This window comes from Triticum aestivum, chromosome 5A (genome assembly GCF_018294505.1).
Source record: "Triticum aestivum cultivar Chinese Spring chromosome 5A, IWGSC CS RefSeq v2.1, whole genome shotgun sequence".
Classification (NCBI taxonomy): Eukaryota; Viridiplantae; Streptophyta; class Magnoliopsida; order Poales; family Poaceae; genus Triticum; species Triticum aestivum.
In genome coordinates, this window is record NC_057806.1 from 196,702,643 (window position 1) to 196,715,731 (window position 13,089).

Consider the following 13,089-nt stretch of genomic DNA (forward strand, 5'->3'; position numbering starts at 1 on the left):
GGGTGACCAACACGTGGCATCCACCGTAACGGAACACCATTAAGCTATCGGGTCGGATTTTGGATCCTATAACCCGTTAACAGCCACGACCAATGCCGATTTTCCACATGTAAAATTCTCATTGGCTGACGGATCCACGCGTCAGCTCCGTGTTGGCACAGGTGTCACTCCTCCAACGGTCAAGATGGGCCTATGATATGTTGACACATGGACCGGCCCAAAAGTGGCCCACAAAGAGTAAATGGGCCGGCCCAACCGAAGGCCCATAAGATTTAGCAGACCATAATGGGCCAACCCAGCTAAAGGCCCACAAAATTTAGCGGACCATAATGGGCCGGCCCAGCTAAAGGCCCACACGATTTTGCAGACCATAATGGGCCGGCCCAGCTAAAGGCCCACAAGATTTTGCGGTCCACAATGGGCCGGCCCAGCTAAAGGCCCACTAGATTCTGCTGACCATAATGGGTCGGCCCAGCTAAAGGCCCAACATTCTCTGTCAAATCGGCTCGTCAACGGCATGTCCTAAACTTGTCATCAACGCGGCCCATGGTCACTTCTGGCCCGTTAACAGTCCGCTAAGTAATTGGGTCGAATTACGGCTCGGTGTATTTCCGGCCTGTTAAACGTCTGGCTTCATTTGGACCCATTTATGGGCCATCAAAACTTTCAGCCCATAAACGACCGTGAAGGATTTGGGTCATATTCGGCCATGTCTGACATTCAGCCTGTTAGAGGCACACTATAGCTTTGGGCCACTTTCGGCCTGTTGTCATTTTCGGCCTGTTAACGCCGGACGTAAACCATGGGCCATATGTGGTCCAACATCATATCAGGCCCATTAACGGCCCATATAAAAATGACAATAATCTAGCCCGACCGAAGTTCCGGCCTGTTAAAGGCCCGTGTATTAGGTCGACGCATTTATGGCCCGTCCAAATTTCGGCCTGTTAAAGTCCAGTGGGTTATTTGGCACAATCAGGGCCCAATCTCACTTTCGGTCTATTAAAGGCCCATGTAATTTATGGGCTAGAGATATTTACACCTGTAAACGGCCTATTTTTACTAAGGGCCCAAATTATGTTTAGGCCTGTTAAAGGCCCACTATGGGCATAGGCCTACCAGAAAAATATGAAAGCTTATGCTGATTTAGGCCCAGATATTTTTAGTGGGCTACATGCCAATTTCGGCCCATAATTATTTTTAGCCCAATTGGAATGTGTCCGACAAATGTTGGCATGTTGGGATCCTACGAAGCTTTAGGCCGAATACATTACTAAGATAAACCTACACTATACAAAAATAGCATCGTAATTACTGCAGCCTGAGGCAGCATCATAAATGTTGTATCACAACAAAATAAATTCAAACCATACAACAAAAGGCCTGTTGGCATAAAGTTTACAGTCCTTCCAGATAAAAGCACCATCAGATGTATAGAAGCACATATCATTTGACCTGAGTGCTAATGTTTCAGGCTGTAGAATCTGATGGAGCAGCACGATCTCCACCTTTTTTCCGCCATTGCTCTTGAACAACGAAGCGAATGTCTGATAGTCTGGTTTCAAAACCATTCATATCTTGACGACATTTCTCAACCACTATTGTTGTTTCCGAAACAACGTCCACTAGGGATTGTACTTGTGTCTGGAGCATAGATATATCACTCTGTCTAGCAGGAAGATTTTGTTCAGTAGGCTATTTGGACGAGGTTACCTTGACAACCAACCTAGAATTACGCTGGAAGGCGCTTTTTGCACTGTTAGTGGAGAGATACTGACGCACTGCAACAAGAGGTGACATTGTGCGTGTAGTAGCCTCGTCACCTTCAGGTGGTTGTGGCTATTCAATCATTTGTTCCATAGCTTCCTGAAAGTTTGAACTTGTAGATTAGTGTACTAGATAAGTTACTAATGAGACAAAAACAAACAAAGTAGGTTAAATGTTTATACATAACTTATTTTGGTGAACTACTGTAACACAATAGCATGTATTGTAGTGCCAAGTACATAATAAAATCACTTTCAGAACATATGTCCATGTAGCATGCCTACTGTATTGTCTATTCCTTCACATTCGTTGACATCTAAGGATAAAGAGACATGGTTTAAAGTAGGATGAACATAGTATGACATCATTCATATCATGGGCAAACAGATATAAAACAAACAGACTATTTTATCATTGTGTGCGCACGTGAACATAACAACTAGATTACAGATCAAGACCAAAAGAATATCCTTCATTTCTTTTAAACCATGTAAGGTGAAATGATACGTTAAGACAACTATGAATAAAAGTGAACAGAGTAACTGACATTGGCTGCAAACTAAGTAGTTAAATGAACACATCACAGTACCAATCAGTTCAAGGAAGGAGGAGTAAGGACTTACAACAACGGCTTGAACTGGTGTGCTCATGCCCTTCATCTTGCTGGTGTGGCAATCCTTGAAGATTTGCACTACATTCGGTTCAGGTTCTTTTTGGTCCGCATGGGATTTCCTCTGTATTTGGAACAAGTCAATATAGATACGATAATATGGCACAAAAAAAAGAAGGAAGTAGCAGCTATTTACAAGAGCCTCGCAGTGTGCAATATAGCTACGAGATCCTGTGGTCTGTTGGAATTTCACTTTAGAACGGTTGGTTTTGTTCTTCAAACAGTTAGCCTACAAGAAGATACACTTGTAAGGCACATACATAAATACAAGTTCAATATGTGGTCTGACCAAATACATATAGCCTACCTGATACTTTGGATCAGACCAGTGTTTAACGAGGGCTGTCCAGTCTTCATCTGTAATATATTCACTGGAGATGTTTGGGTGATTTCATTGTTAGACTTGCCTTCAAAGTGAGATTTTCTAAGGTGGTACCGATAATGTCGCAGAGCAGACTGAAAAACATGAGTGCATGCTTGTCTAGTTGCATCATCTTTCGGATCCAACTTGAACCTCATCTATTGAAAAAAGAATGTAAGTCTTATTAGGAGGAAGCTAGAAAGTATGGGACAGAGCAAGACAATATTACTAATTGCGATGAATAACATTACTTACGGGTAAATGGTCAAGGAAGGTGTTAAACTGGGTATTGTCTTTCTCATTCCTGTACTGGATCCACGTTGGGAGGATACATGCATGACACTTAACGGCAACGGCTACCTCTGATACTAACTTGGCTGACTATGTAGCATCACGTGGCCTTTTTAAACCTGCCTCAAAATGGATCTCCATTCTTCCTCCTTTAGATTTTGTTAATCTGTCAAGCATTATCCCTGATGTTTGTTTCCGCTTGAGCTGTGGTGCTAGTTCAACAACGAATATGGAAAGTGTTAGTGTACATCAAACTGTGAGAGTACATATAAAGGAGCATGCAACTGCAACTTGACTCGGTCAGGTACCATCTTGGTGTTGATGCTCATGAGGTTCATCTGATCTTGCCAAGTCCTATTGTGTCGCAGTGCTTCGGGAGTAGTGTTAGGTGTGAAGGCAAGTTGGGAACTGGCCAGTTCCGGAGCAAATGAATGAGTAACTGGTTGAGATGCTGGTACAGTTGAAGAGGATGCTGCAGCTGGTGGAGTAGGTGATACTGTGTTTGTAGATTTAGCCGGTGGACTTGGACCTTCTACTGCACTATAAGTACCAGCAGAATCTCGACGGCAGAACCTTTTCCGTTTCACCCGACGACTAACAGCACTCCCTACCATATTATTTTCCTTGCTCTTTTTTGACTTTGCCATGTCAAGCTGTACCCACAACACAAAAGAATAAAGCACTCTTCAGAACTCATTGATGTATGATACAGACAAGCAATACTTTGATGTAAGACAACCGTATGAGGATGGAATATGTAAGAAAAATAGGACAACACGACCTATTCACAGCTACGATGTGCAAACTAAGCAGATGGATTTTCAAGAAAATAGAAGTAATGCAAGCTAGACACCATATGAAAGATGCAACCAATATTACTCTGCCAAGTTAAAAGTGTCTTGTCATAAGTGGCAATTCAAAAAATTAGAAGCAGTACAACGTATAAAATCAATGCAAGATGAAACCACTATCAAACTGCCATATTAGAAGCGTCCAATCATGAGTGACTGATGCATGAAACACAACAGCAGTACTTTGATGTAAGAACATGGTATGATAGATAGATGCAGTGTATTCTAGACACAGAAAGCCATGTCATATGCACATGTATAACGTATAAACTCAGCAGGTGCAATTTAATCAAAATAGAAGAAATATAGGCTAGACAGCATATGCAACATGAAACCAATTATCACACTGTCAACTTAGAGCAAGCACCTGCGATGGTGGAATATGGGAGATGAACTCATCATGTAGACTCGGGACTTCAACTTCATTAGCAGTAGCAGTGGAAAATCTAGAGAGTCTCTGTTTGCGTCGGTGGGGAGGACCACCAACATCCCCTAACTTACTCTTTTCCTTCCTATTTTATGATATTGCCTTATGAAGTCAAAACCACAAGAAAATGAATAAAATTAGCTCTGCATAACTGGTTGATGCATGATACAGACGAACACTACTTTGATGTAAGGCAAGCGCAGGATAGGAGGATGGAATATATACAAAAAAAGACAATGTTTCATATTCACATGTACGATAGGAGGTTGGAATATGTATGAAAAAACAGTAAGCGGAAGGCATTTCAACAAAATTAGAAGAAATGAAAGCTAGGCACCATATGAACATGCAACCAATATCACTCTATCAGGTAAAAAGTATCTTGTCATAAGAGCCATTTAAAGAAATTAGAAGCAGTACAAGCTAGAAGACAATGCAAGATGCAACCTACATCACAGTCCCAAGTTAAATGTGTCTTATGGGTAAGTGATCGTTGCAGCTATAAGTTGTAAGCTACGCAGATGCAATTCAACATAATCAGAAGCAATACAAACTAGACATCATACGGAAAACACAACCACGTATAACAGTTCCAAGTAAGAGCAAGCACCTGTGATGGTGGAGTAGGGGCGATGTGCTCATCATGTACACGTATGTTCTAGAAACGGGAACACGTGTCATATTCACAGGCATTATGTGTAACGTAAGCAGATGCAATTCAAGTTAGAAACAATACAAGCTAGACATCATACGCAACATGCAACCACATATAATAGTGTCAAGTTAGAGCAAGCACCTGTGATGGTGGAGTAGGGGAGATGTGCTCATCATCTACACAGCTACGTTGACTATCCAGCCTTGTGTTGTCTTGCGAATCTTGTTGGGAGGATGGCGGAGTAGAATCTGTAGAGACCCCATGTTTGAGTTGCTCCGAAGGACCACCATCATCCATTACCGGACTAATTTCCTTTAGCTGTAATGATTTTGCTCTTCAGAACTCATTCATGCATGATACTGACGAACACTACTCGGATGAAAGGCAAACACATGATGCGAGGATGGAATATGTATGAAAAACAGGATGGTGTGACATATTCACACCTATGATGTGGTAACTAAGCAGAAGGCATATCAACAAATTAGAAGCACTTCAAGCTAGACACCATATGAAAGATGCAACCAATATCACTCTGCCAAGTTCAAACTGTATGGCGTTTCAACAAATTAGAAGCAGTACATGCTAGAAATCATATGCAAGACATAACCAATATCACAGTGGCGACTTAAAGGTGCCTTATCACAAGTGACTGATGCGGGATATGCAAGAATAGTAGTCTGATGTAGAAACAGGAACACATGTCATATTCACAGGCATTATGTGTAAAGTAAGCAGATGCAATTCAACAAAGTTAGAAGCAATACAAGCTAGACATCATACGCAACATGCAACCACATATAATAGTGCCAAGTTAGAGCAAGCACCTGTGATGGTGGAGTAGGGGAGATGTGCTCATCATCTACACAGCTACGTTGACAGTCTAGCCTTGTGTTGTCTTGAGAATCTTGTTGGGAGGATGGCAGAGTAGAATCTGTAGAGAACCTCTGTTTCAGTTGCTCGGAAGGACCACCATCATCCAATGCCTTGCCAATTTCCTTCAGCTTTATTGATTTTGCATTGTGAGGTCATACCGACAAGAAAAAGGAATATCATTCACTCTTCAGAACTCATTCATGCATGATACTGACGAACACTATTCTGATGAAAGGCAAAGTCATGATATGAGGATGGAATATGTACGAAAAAATGGACGGCTTGACATATTCAAACCTATGATGTGGTAACTAAGCAGAAGGCACTTCAACAAATTAGAAACATTACAAGACACCATATGGAAGGTGCAGTCAATATCACTCTGCCAAGTTAAAAACTGTCTCATCATAGGTGGCGTTCATCAAACTAGAAGCAATACATGCTAGAAATCATATTCAAGACGCAAACCAATATCACACTGCCAACTTAAAGGTGTCCCATCATAAGTGACTGATGCAGGATACACAAGAAGAGTAGTTTCATGTAAGAACATGGTGTGATAGACAGATATAGTATGTACCAAAAACAGAAAAGCGTGGCATATTCACATATATCATGTGTAAGCTAAGCAGATGTAGTTTACACTAATTCGGATTAATACGAGCTAGACACCATATGCAACATGCAACCAGATATCACACTGCCAAGTTAGAGCAAGCACCTTGGATGGTGGAGTAGGGGAGCGGAGACTTGGACCTTGTAATGCACTATCAGTACAAGGAGAATCGGTACAGATGCTCCATTTACGTTGCTGTAGAGGACCACCATCATCGCCTTCCTTACTCTTTTCCTTCCTCTTTCTTGATTTTACCTTGTCAAGTCAAACCCACAAGAAAAAAGAATAAAATTTGCTCTTTAGAACTCATTGATGCATGATGTTGTCGAACACTACTTTCATGTAAGGCAGCTGCATGATAGGAGGATGGAATATATATGAAAAACCGGACGGCGTGACATATTGACATATATGATGTATAAAGTGTAAACTAAGCACAAGGTGCTTGAACTTGTTAGAATCGATGCAAGCTAGAAACCATATGAAAAATGAAACCAATATCACTCTGCCAAATTAAAAGGGTGCCCTAACAAATGTATTTGACCAAATTAGAAGCAATACATGGCGACAGGCTAGAAATAATATGCAATATGCAACGAATAAAGGTGACTCATCGTAAGTGATTGATGCAGGATACAGAAGAGAGGTAGTTTCATGTAAGAACAAGGTTAACACATAGATGTAGTGTGTACCAAAAATAGGAAGGCATGTCATATTCACAGGTATAGTGTGTAAACAAAGCAGATGCAATTTATCCTAATTAGAAGCATTACAAGCTAGACACCGTATGAAACATGCAACCACATATCACACTACGAAGTTAGAGCAAGCACCTGTGATGGTGGTGTAGGGGAAGTGCGGTCTTAAGGTACAGAGTTACGTTCAATATCTTCATTTAGGCTTGCTGTTTCTTGAGAATCATGTGGAGAGGATGAAATTGCATTCTTTATAAGAGTATTGGGTCTCATATTAACCCATGCGCGTGACTGTCACATCATAAGCGATAGACGCAGGATACACAAGAACAATAGTTTGATGTAAGAACATGGTGTGATAGGCAGATGTAGTATGTACCAAAAACAGGAAGGCGTGTCATATTCACATGTATAATGTGTAAGCTAAGGAGATGCAATTTAACAAATTAGGAGCATTGATGAGGGATACACAAGAAAAGTGCCTTATCATAAGATATAGTATGTACCAAAAACAGGAAAGCGTGTCATATTCACATGTATCATGTGTAAGCTAAGCAGATGCAGTTTACACTAATTAGGAGCAATACGAACTAGACACCATATGCAACATGCAACCAGATATCACACTGCCAAGTTAGAGCAAGCACCTTGGATGGTGGAGTAGGGGAGTGGAGACTTGGACCTTGTAATGCACTATCAGTACAAGGAGAATCGGTACAAATGCTCCATTTATGTTGCTGCAGAGGACCACCATCACCGCCTTCCTTACTCTTTTCCTTCCTCTTTCTTGATTTTGCCTTGTCAAGTCAAACCCACAAGAAAAAGGAATAAAATTTGCTCTTCAGAACTCATTGATGCATGATACTGACAAACACTACTTTCATGTAAGATGAACACTACATATCACACTGCCAAGTAAGAGCAACCACCTAAGATGGTGGTGTGGGGGAATTGCGGTGATCAACTAGAGAGCTACGTTGACTATCTTCATTTAGCCATGCTGTTTCTTGAGAATCATGTGGGGAGGATGACACTGCACTCTCAAAGGTATAATGTGTAAAGTAAGCAGATGCAATTTAACCAAATTGGAAGCAATACAAGCTAGACACCATATGCAACATGCAACCACATTTGACAGCGCGAAGTTAAAGCAAGCACCTGGGATGGTTGTGTGTGGCAATTGAGATCATCAATTGCAGAGCTAAGTTTACTGTCTCCAACTGCTGACATTGCACCCGTTAGAGCGCGCGAACGCTTAGTGCTTATCTTCGAATTACACTGGAGCGACTTCTGTCTTTTCTTTTCTGCATTCATCAACACTGCGTCAGAGTCTGAAATACCCATGCATAAAAAACAATAGTGTGAGTATGGGTGAAGTGTGTGCACAATTAGTACAGTGTAAAGGTAGCAGATAGCAGGTCGGTGAGAAATAAATGACGGGAGACATATGATAGCTCAACAACATGCATGGCACACTAAATTACTACATGATTCTATGAAAATAACAGTCGACTGAAAGCAAATAGGTTAGTCCATTTTTTCTGCACTGTCCGATGTACAAAGAACAGGCAGATCACCTTCATCTACCTCCAGCGAGTCAGTGTTGACGATCTTCCTTGAAATGCCAGCGACCACCGACCCAGTATTCCTCCCCTGCCTACGCCCTCCCCTCGACCTCACCGCACCGCCGTGCTTGGCACCTCCCCCCCCGGCCATCCATTCAAGCCCCACCGACCTCTAGATCGGGCGCAAGCAGCTCCTGCGCCCCACACCCCTATGATAGACACCGATGCGCCGCTTCCCCGGGGAATAGGCGGACTAGGTGCTCCGCGCGCCTACGCGGGTGCTGCTTCTTTTAATTGGGTTCGACTGACCCTGAATTGAAATCCAGGCGGGCTACTGACCTCTAGCAAAGGTGAAATAGTAAAAGGGAGGAAACCTTGTGCATTTAGTATCACGAAGAAGATGCAGTAAGAAGCGCTCAACTAGTTTCTTTCGTGGGATGAATATGGTGTGAGCAGAAATGTAAGATTTGCATGAATAAGGGAAGAGGAGTACCTCTTTCTGCTGGCAGTGTTGTGTCCTCCTTCTATTTTCCCGATGACCTTCTTGTTGTTCGCCGGAAACCAGAAGTTGTGGAGGACGGTGCAGCCTTGGACGAACCCATGGCCAAGTTGTTGAGTGTGGTGCGGTGGCCGTCCGTCGGCGATGGGGAAGCAGATTTGATGCGTCGAACAACAGCGTAGCGGGAACAGCTCCGGTGCGGTGGACGGTTGCGACAGTGGAGCCGCAGCAGTGAGGCGCGGGACGGTGTGGTCGAAGTGGTTCTGGTACGGCACACGTCGGCGTCAGCGTCATGGAGGCAGCTCTGCCTCGGCTTCAGCTGCTAAGTCCTTGAGGGCGTTGCGGTTGCGGTTGCGTTGGACGACGATGTCGGGGTACCAGCTCCGGTGTGATGGAAGAGGGCGGCGGTGGATTGGCCGCTATGGGATGGAGGACGGAGGGGGTTGGGGTTTCGCGGCTGGTGGAGAGGGCATTTTCGCGCCCACGGAGTATGAATGGGGAAATGGAGGGAGGCGGGGATCTAAGGGGGGACAATGTTTTGGTTTGAGACGCGCTTGTTTGAAATTTGAGGAAAGTTACAAACTTTCCCCCCATCTAAAATTTTAGACATATTGTGGGTTGGGGGTAGGACAGTCATGTCAAGTGTCCTAAATGTGGGTGGGATAGATTTTGGCCGAGCGCATGGGTAGGCGCCCATGGCGTATGAATGCTTCTCTGGCGTCTTGGTGAAGTTACAAACCTACTGCGGTTTAGACCTTTGGACATCGGGCCGATAGGCTACACGGGCCAGAGTCAGGACAGCAATTTCCTACCACCAAAACATTAGTCTCGCGCAGTTTCGGGTGACCAAGGTCCTATTTGGCGCTTCATTCAGGGCCTCTTTGATTCACAGGATTGTCAAAATGAAGGAATAGGAAAAATGCAGGAATAGGGTGACATGTCCCATAGTATCCTACAGGATTTGAAAGAATGTTTGATAGCATAGGAAAAACAAAGGAATTCTACAAAGAGGTTTGAGTGGATGGAAATTTTCCTCCAAAATGTAGTACAAATGGATCATATGGAAAAATTCCTAAGGATGCCAATCCTACTAATCAAACGAGCATCACAGGAAAAATTCCTAAGGGTTTAAATCCTCCAAAAATCCTATGCAATTCCTTTGAATCAAAGGAGCCCTCAATATTTGGGAGCAGAAGCATTTAACGTTTTCAGTTCTCTTGAATTGAACTTTCAGGATTTGTCAAACTTCACAAATCTTTACTCTTGAAAATCCTAAAGCTACGATTATTTTGGAATGGAGGGGGTACATTTGAATATACATTGTACACGAGTATATATTAAAAAATATGCAACTTACCTCAGTTCATGCATGGTTCCAGATATAATCTCCTTGGTTGAAAAAAAAAGTTAGATATGCGTATGAATATATATAGCATGTTCAAACTAACAACAAAGATTGATGCCCCCTTTTACATCTGATTTACAAATGCCATTATCTCGGGTTCAAATAGATGAATGCACTTCCTATGAATTCGAATCTTTGAAACCCCCTTTATGTTGAATTCGACATGTATTCTATTTCGTAGCTAGCAATTTGGAATGTATCCATGCAAGTGACAAATGTATAAAGTGGTTCACACTAACAACATGGAGTGCACTAATTAATGTTTATATATGAATTGCAAAAGCATCCATTGCCTGTATTTCAAACCGCTCTCACTCTATGGATCGATAATATGAAATAAACACATGCACATGCTAGAATTCAATTGCAGTTGAAGAAAGAGCCTACTCCTGGTACTGTATATTAGTGATAGGGGTGTGTACAAAGTACACATGAATACCAGGCATTGTGCGTGTGTGTATACTATCGACGAACTAGCCCCCAAGCTTGTATAACATACTAAGGGCCTAGGGTTACAAATCATATATAGTCGGGTTATCACCAGTGGGGATAGAGTCCTCCGTGACTTTGGTAGCTTCGTGTTGTACGCCGAGTCCTCCACATGGGTCTTCGTATAACATGTCTCGGTCCAACCTATATGTGGCGCAGGATGGAACCGACCCATGAGTCTTCATGTGGACCCACCACAACTAGAAATGATGTGCCCACCACACCACACACGCAATCGGCCACTAAGAAAATAAGCATATACAATAGTACAATGGTATCTAGCTCACGATACATCTCCATATTTTGTTGATGACACTGACGGACTTTGCATTTGATGCGTGCTCCGTACTTTGTTGACGACACTTACGGTCATTGTATTTGAAGCGAAAGCACAATATGGTCACTGGACTTCAGAATAAGCTCATCACGGTCACCACATACATTTTGTCATGCTAACCAACATGTGGTTGGATGGTTAGAGGACAGTGGTTTCTCGAGCCCACCAAGGTTAAAGTCCCGGTGCTCGCATTTATCTTGTGTTAATTTCAGTATTTTCCGGCGACGTACGTTCAGTGGGAGGAGACGTTCCACTCGGCTACGAGGCACCTATGGTGACTTCATAAAATCTCAAGATCATATATGCTGGCCCACTCTCTTGAAGGTGCTCATAGGGGTAGGGTTCGCGTGTGTGAGCTTATAGCGGTGAGTGCTTGCGCGTATATATGAGACCTTGTGTCTGTACCGTGTTAAACAAATACATATCATGATTATACAGTCACTGGCTCACCCGTACAACTCCGTATTTTGTTGATGACACAATCAATTGACCAGTCAAACATTCCATGCGGCGCAACTAGTGTTGCACCATCGGGGCGCGTAACCGTGGGGCCCACCTGTCAGCACGTATATGAAAGAAAGAAATGGTAGTTCGATTCTGTAGTGTGTTAATAAAATAGGAGTACATTTTAGGGTGATCATACGGTCACTGGCTCACCATAGAGCTCCGTAATTTGTTGATAACACGATCAATTGACCAGTCAAATGGTCCACATTCAGCAGCGCACATTACCATAGGGCCCACCCGTCAGCGCGTATATGAAGGACAAAAATGGTAATAAGTGAGTGGTTTCGGGGAGGAAGGGCCGGCTGCGGGCGGCGGGGGTTGGCGGCTCAGGGGGGTGGAGTTTGATGATAAACTGGAGGCCCTTGATTTCGTATCCAACGGCTGGAAAATCTAATGACCAGAGATGAAAAAGTCAGTCGACTGATGTGTAGCCTCACCCCGCATGTACACATGCACGCACGCAAGACACGCACGCATGTAGGCGTGCAACACTGAGACGTACACACGCACGCATGTTGGCGTCCAGCATTGACACGTACACATGCACTCACGAACACACACACGTACGCACCCATGCATGCAACACTGAAACGTACCCTTGCACGCACGCAACACTCGCACGCCTGCATGCACACAGGACGCGACGCAAGACACACGTTCAACCTATACATGCATGCACCCTTTGTTAAGGACATGGATTGTTACGGGTATTAATCAATCTTATCTGTGATAAGCAGAACATTGATGTTTGCAGCGGTCTTTATGAATCACAACGTATCGAACGGGCTATCATCATAGTAGGCTTATCTACATGAAAAAGATGACGTCACACTCAATGAACAATCATCAGTTTATGAAATGCCCGCTTCTGACCGCCCTGGCCCACCAAAGGTTCCTCTACTGTGCGCTGCCTGCGTTGGGTCACTGACATGCATGCCATGCATCCAAAGAGCCCACATGTCAGTGGAAGCACGACGCGGTGTCCTAGGTCAGAGTCGAGGGCGCCACTCGCGGCACGCCCGGCTGAACACACCTCGGTGCCGCATTCAACCACCTCCATGAAACCCGCCCGTGTGGA